The 7,987-nt window shown below is 32.8% G+C and overlaps 1 non-coding gene across 1 annotated transcript; it reads right to left on the minus strand.

The window, feature by feature from the left end:
- Nucleotides 1-3,034: 3,034 nt before the first annotated feature.
- Smp_tRNA_01843_Gln_TTG.1.1 lies at nucleotides 3,035-3,101 on the minus strand. Its single transcript has one exon. It is a non-coding gene (tRNA).
- Nucleotides 3,102-7,987: the final 4,886 nt, after the last annotated feature.

Here is a 7,987-nt window from a genome sequence, read left to right on the forward strand (position 1 = left end):
TGTTAGTTATTCAGTTCTAAAGTCATTGAAACATGTTTAAATTCTTCTTCTATATTCACCTAACTTAGAGTACTCTTTTACTAGAATATCTAAATTTTAACTATCATGTAACCATGAACGAAAGCAGTAATGAGAGTGTCTTTAAATAACTTAAACAATGCAGTATAGTATTAATATTCAGAGTTTTTAGTTATATATGAATGTATTATGATGAAAAAGAGTCAGAAATGTAAACTTGATCGAACTCCCTAATTCCGAAATTTTTACTATGATTGAGATTTGTCATTGTTAGTCATAGTGATTATCCGTTTATACTTTTAAAACCTATTCCATCGGAACCACTGTATTCAACAATCACACTTTGCTCTTTGATTAAATGCACCAATAAGACGATTTGTAATTGATAAAGAGCAGCATATCTCAGTAAATAACTTAAGCTTGTGGCAACAGATATATGAATTCATTCATTTGGTTTTACAAGATGTGAGTGAAAAAATTTGTGTATCACTCATACTTTTTTCAAGTATATAGAATACAATGTTATTATAGCAACTCACATACAATTGAGTTTGTTCATATTTAATTTGGTTAAGCCCTTTTGTTAACGTATTCAACAGATAGAGTCATTCACACAATAACAATCTATCTATACTATTGTACCTTTATTATGTACGCTTGAGCATTGCTTACTGCTAGGCATGTATTCATCGTGCTAGCCCTACTATTAATCGCTTAATTGATTCGATGATTCATGCGTTTCCATTTGCATATATATGTACATCTTAATCCTGTTCACTGTACTCGCTTACTTGTTGACTCGATCTCTCGCTCGCCCATTCGACTCACGCACTCACTCGCTTGCTTTACGGCACTACTCTTTCATGCTTGCTTAACGTGCCTGTGGTTTTGGATATGTATGTGGTTCGATAATAAATGCAATCAACACTTCGTATTCGCCTTCTGATTTATACACCGTTGGGGCGTTATCAAGTAACGGTCATCAGGACGAACAATATACGAAGTTTAAGGGTAATATCGGATATCGACCACCCCATTATCATATAGCAGGCAGACGAGTAAATTCCTGTTGTAACTTATCACTTCACTTCACATTAATGAAAATCATCTCACTGATTTATTTGCACAAATTTTGGTGAAATGAACAAATTAAAAGACTCATTCTGAATTCGATAAGCGTAATATAAATTTCACTGATATAGAATGAATTTCATAAAATGTGTTAATCATAGATGTTAAAATAAAATATGGATAGAATGAATTCGTCACATTTCCTCTCTCTAAAACAGTAGATTATTTTTACCTGAAAAATGGAAAAATGATTATGTTCCGAGAAATGTAGCTAAGTAATTGATAGAAGATTCAAATACGCTTTTATTAAAACTACATGAGTTATCATTATGGGGTTGTGAAGATTGTTGAGTTTTTGACTGAGATGATGAATCGATGAATGTTAGACCACCATTGAAATTAGACATTAACAACTTCGAATGCCGGCTCAGTGGTCAAGAAATTAAGGGTCCATATTCGACACCAAAAGTCCTGAGTTCGAGTTCCGCCTTCTAGATCGTGGATGGACACTACTAAGGAGTCTCATATTAGATCGAAACGGCTGTCTAGTGCCTCTAGGTTTTCATTGGTAGTCTAACATTCATCGATCCATGAACTCAATCAAAAACTATATGGATTTCTATAAGTCAATTATGGATACATACTAGAGCTTTTTAGTAAATAATACTTAGTACAAAAACTGAGTTCCATGTGTAACAATCATAATAAAACCAGCTAGAATTTGAAAATTACACATAAGATTTGAATAATCTGAAATACTTTCATGTAGAAAGTATAATACATTACCATATTCTGTATTTGTCAAATAATTAGTCGATTTGCCCCCAAATGCCCTGGTACGGCCGAGAGTGGGGAGAGTCCGCTCTCCCTCTCGAAATGCTCTCATATGGCTTCGCGTATATAGCCCCTGCCAGGGAAGTCCTACTTACTGCCTTCTCGTGGCATTACTGTTGTTTACGAAATTGAGAGGACAAAAAGCGAATGTCCGGCGCTTTAACCGGGTTGGTGGACACTGAAAGTTTACCTAGGGTAGTTGGGAAACCCCGATTCCAAACCAGTATCCTGAGGGAACAAATGGTGTATGAATCAATCGTTGGTCACTGGCTACCATGTGACTGCATCTCCTTACGATGCTCCACCGTCTTGTGGATCAGATCTTTAGGTCAAAGGCTCCGTGTGTGGTTCCCTAAGAAAACCACCTGTTTCAGATTAGGCACCTGGGCAGCATCAAAGCCCTGACACAAATCGAATGAGATTTGTGCAGCGCATATGTATTCGGTTTCCCTTTGTACCAATATTTATATGTTCAAATAAATAAAAAATAAATAAGTCCATTTGCATAACTTCTTTCCCTATCTAATTCAATTACTTTGGCTATAAAATGTTCAATTTTGCACACAACTGATATAATCATTAATAATGATTTCATGAGAAATGATACATATACATTTGATATTATAAATTTGTAATGAAACAATTAGCTTAATTACAATATCCCACTAAAATTGAAAATGATTTTCTTTAAGTACTGTTGTGAAAATATTTGATTGGTAATGAAAGACAGAAATAACCCTGTTTTATTTCTTCTTTTTTTTCCCTTTTTTGGTAATAGTACATAGAGAGAATAGAAAAGAAGAACAAATAACGATACTTACAAATAACTGAAATTGTAAAATTTCTAATAATTTTATCATTTAAAAACAAAACAAAAAGTGAAAAATTCACTTGGTATTGTTTGTTTGAATATTCCCATTGATGTTTAGGACTGAAATTGATCAGTCTGTTATTGGCATGTGTACATACTGTGCTTATTGCCTTGATATAGCTTTAACTTACAAGCATTATAAGCAAAGATGGATAGTGGATAGCAGTGGAATCCAGGACGCGCGTTCCGTCTTATTTGGGATTCATCAGCTGGATGTACTTGCATCTCAGAGGTGATGTTTACTCTGGGACTCGATCCCAGTACCGTTCGCTTCAAACGCCATCGCGTTATCCACTTAGCTACCGAGTCCTGATAGTCACTTGATTGTGCGATCGGGTGAAGTTATATTCACTTGTTGTTGTTTACTTGTATCTCCCCATTGCTATTTTGGACTGGCTAGCAATGGAATCCAGAACGCGCATTTCGTCCTATTTGGGACTCGTCATCTGGATGCACCTGCATCTCAAAGTTGATGTCCGTTCTCGGACTCAAACTCAATAGCTTTAGCTTCAAAAAGTAACTCATAAATAGTTTTGAATTCACTTTATCTTTCGTCATGAGGTTTTGCTTTTGTTTCATATATATCTCCTTTTTTAAATACTTTTTTTGTTGTAACGTTGATTGATTTGCCTATGCTCAATATAATTTAACACTATCCTTTTTTTCCGTTTAATTCATAACTCTTCGTTTGCAGTCGAATTACGTGGTAAAACATTCATATTCACTTTCATACAGACAATTTATCGTATATAGAAATTAATAATTTCTATGTATAGTTGACTTTATTATATAATATCGAACATTTTTGATAATGAGATTCTCTAAAATGATTATTTGTCTTCTGTTACTAAAGTAACATACTGAAATTAACTTAGTTATTCATGAGAAAATGTCTAATTTTATGATCAAATTTAAATTTCAGACATTTAAGTGATCGTAATACACTTTTCCTTTAAAGCATAAGTTGGTGATAACAAACAGTAAAATATGACCAAATGTTTGATCAATAAAACACTTAGCTATCAGAAATCACACATTTGGTACAAATATGACTTAAAACATATGTGTTTATAAATAAAATGAATTGTTCACTATCTCGTCTTTGATACTAATGAATTGTCCATTTAGATTACAAAGCAGTGGATGAAAGAGATAATGATTTTAGCAATCCGATAACTTTTTATATATAGTTGAAATCATGAGTCAATTGAAGCTAGACAATCATGGAAAACTTGGAAACACTGAACGACCGTTCCGTTCTATTGTGGGACTCCTCGGCAGCGCACATCCATGATCCTGACTAGCAAGATTCAAACCCAGAACCTATCAGTCTCGCGCGTGAGCGCTTAACCTCTAGACCACTGAGCTGGCATCCAACGGTGTTAATGTCTCACTTCGATCGATCCACGAAGTTGAGCAACTATTTCACCAATGTCTTCTGTGAGTTACTATCTCACAACAGACCTGGTCGAACTCCACTAGTCACTGCTTCCCACTAGAACTCCAGGAAATACCTCATGGAGCCAGTCACCAGTGAGCATATGATAACTTTTTGTTTAAATGTAGATATTTGTTTAAAATTGCAGAAATTTTGTACTATAACGTCAGTATAAACACTACAACACGCTAATATACCGAAATGATGTGTTGAAAATATTACAAAATGAATTAAAAAATTATTAATCACTATTCCAGACTTCCTTACGAACGAGTACGCTCAAATTCAAACAGTAAATTTAAGCCTTCAATTGAATTATTCATTCAATAATTAACCATTAAATATCACAAGTAAATACAATGCAATAGTATTTATGATATGTATAGTTTTCACTTTATCCCGTTTATCGATAATTGTTTAGTATAAACTTTCAATCTTCATTGATCCTTATTGTTTATTCCTTACAAGTAACCTTGGTTTCTTACACTTCACATGAAGGTCATACACTTTTGATGTTGACATAAGTAATGGGCAGTCTTTGAAAAATCACTTAATACATATTATTAAGTTAATGTTAATTAAAAGTACAAATACATTAAAAAATTTTCTAAGTGTATAACCATTCAGTAAAACAAAGTGCCACGTGATGTTTTGTACGATCTTCTGTGAAATACACATGTATAGATCAATAATTATTTTATTAATCCATTACAAAAAAAGATGTGTATTTAAGAACAAAAGCTTTTTCAAGGAAATATTTCTTTGCCAGACGAAACGTTGAATTTACTTCAAATTCATTCGCTGAGATTTAACAAATCTATTCTTCTTTCTATTTAACGTCTTACATCAACTCAACGCCCAAATACTGTGAAACTATTCCCTCTAATTTAGACGAATGTTCTTATATAAACCATATATCGTTTCTATAACTGATTATTTATGTTATTAAAAAATTTTCGTACAATCAAAACCACTGAACCGAATTTTATAAACCAAATAGTGTAAACAGCTCCTTTGTTAAAATCGTATTTATTTTAAAAAAAAGCATTATTCTAACAATAGATTGTCCAGTTGTGTACAACATACAACTTTATCTGTTAGGGATCAAAGCCAGGATCTTTAAATACATCAGTGTATATTATAATTGAATTGTTAATCTGGAGTTAGTTGGTTCGTAATTTCAACTTCAGTCATTTTGTGATGCAGTGAGTATATCAGTCTTCTGTTATTGCTGGTATATATTTTATGATGGATATTCGACTTGTCACTGCTTTTTACTATAATTTCAAGAATTTTTATTAAAGTTAGTCGCTAATAAATATATGGTTTATATTAGCATATGAGACTAGAAGAAATCTTTCATTAAATAAAAAGTTAAACCTTACCATCAGAGCTGATGTTAAAGTATTTTCAGCAAAAAAATGATTAACCTTAGTTTATTCATAAGTATATCCTGTAGTGAACAAGAACACAAGTGGGGCCGATCGAATGTATTTAACACGAAAATTATAGACTGACAAAAATCTGACAACCTAACAGTAAACGGTTAATTTGCAAACTATTAATCAATTGTCCCAATCTTGACTGTTCCTTCTGCAAACATCCGTCCATCGTCTCTGATTTTATTGTTCATGCATTTTCATACTAATTGCGCCCCGTTCCGGTTCTTTCCTTATCGATCTATTGGAATACATTCTTTGCCTGACCATCGTCATATACTACTTATGTGGATATTAGTAATCCACACCACATATCCTACTCAAAAGTCCTTAACTAGAAAGAAATGTCCATCAGTTCCTTATTTTTAACAGTTTTGTTTAAAAACTAAGTTCCTAATGAAAAACCTTTAATCAACTTATGAATTACACTGTATAAATTTAATTGATTTATAAAACAATAAAAATAATCGTTTAATTTTTTAAATATTATTTTATTTAATAGTTGAATTCATGGGTCAATTGAAGCTAGACCACCATGGAAAACCTGAAAGCACTGTAGGGACTCCTGTGGGACTCAGCAGTGCGCATTCACGCTCCTCTCCGCGTGATTAGAACACAGGACCTTCGGTGTCACGCGGGAACGCTGTCCAGTGCTTCCAGGTTTTTCATGGCGGTCTAGCTTTAATCGACTCATGAATCCAACTATTATCTCCACAAAACCCTCTTTCTGATTTTTAATTGTAATTAAATGAATAGATATATTTTTATTTTCATTTTTTCTACTAAACTTTTCTGAACGTTTAGAGTAAACGTCTATGATATGATTGCTTGAAACACCAGTAAATTCTAATCACAAATATATTTACTTTATTTAAAATATGTGTGTTGGCTTACACTTGATATTTTAACAGTTGAATTTATGAGTCAATCTAAGCTTGAACAACATTGAAAACTTTGAAGCACTAGATAGTTGTGCGGTCCTATTGTAAGACTCTTCAACAATGCACGTTCAATATCTCACGCATGGGGCTCCAACCCAGGATTTTTGGTCTTGCATGAGAAAGCCTAACCTCTATACCAGTGAGCCGCCATCCAACGAGGATAATGTATAACTTCGATCGTAAATTCAACTGTTAAAATCTTATAACCTTCACAAATCTTAATACTGATTACATTCGATATCTTGAACTAGGCATTACTGTTTGCTTTGAGTTGTAACTATGCCTCACTTTATGCATATATAAAAGACCACTGATAAAATATATGTAAGCAAAGAAGATAGACATATGTACATATGAAAATAGTCAAGGTTACATGAAAATAATTAACAAAGACATGTATATTGAATAACTTATAAGATCAAAATGATTAACGTGTCCAGAAAATGGGACAAATCTATGTGAGTGTTATGACAAAGAAGTCACTAAAAAACACAACCTACATCACATCTATGACACGGTTTATAAGATCTCATGAAAACATAATGAAAACATGCTAAAGTCCCCTCTCTAGTTAGTTTGCTTTTGTAAAGTTGTAACTTGAAACCTCATTAAGTTCCATTATATTGGTCTTTTGACTGGAGCATTTATCTTGACAGTGACACTGGCCAGTCTAAAAGCTAATATCACATATGATAAACGAATAAATTATTTTAAACCTCTTAGTTCAATTAAAAAATATGCTTACTTTTATAACACACAATATGATCGTTTCTACATACAAGTCTTTTGACTTATTCAACTAAAATCTATACATCTTACTAACTATGGTTAATAATGATCTTCTAACGATGCTTTCGTTTCTTTAAGATGGGCATTAAACTTTATGAACTCATTGAGTACCTTAAATGTAATCGGATAACCATGTCAAAATATGGGGATTTCCCAAATTAGTGATCTTGTAAATAACTATATATATATATATATATATATATATATATTACACCTGCTACCCCCAATCGAGCATAGGCCGCTTGGAGACCCTCTGGGGCTACTGCCGGTTCCGAGCCCGGATAAAGTAGGAGGGTTGGGCATGGGGTTGGCGACCTCATCCCGTAGAAAACTAACTCGCAAAAAGGACGCTAAACAGAAATATATATATATATATAATGTGATTAATTGAAGTGGAAAGAAATAATAACTTTTTGTTTCTCTAAAACAAAGACTAAATAATTTGTCATTCAAAAATATAAAAAGAAACCGACTAAATTAATTAGAATAAATTATTACCAATATAAGTAATACTAAATAAATCACTTTTGTAAGAATCACAGAATTTATTCTTTAAGCGAAACAATAATCTGTATGAAAAAAGGAA

Source organism: Schistosoma mansoni, chromosome 4 (genome assembly GCF_000237925.1).
Source record: "Schistosoma mansoni strain Puerto Rico chromosome 4, complete genome".
Taxonomy (NCBI): Eukaryota; Metazoa; Platyhelminthes; class Trematoda; order Strigeidida; family Schistosomatidae; genus Schistosoma; species Schistosoma mansoni.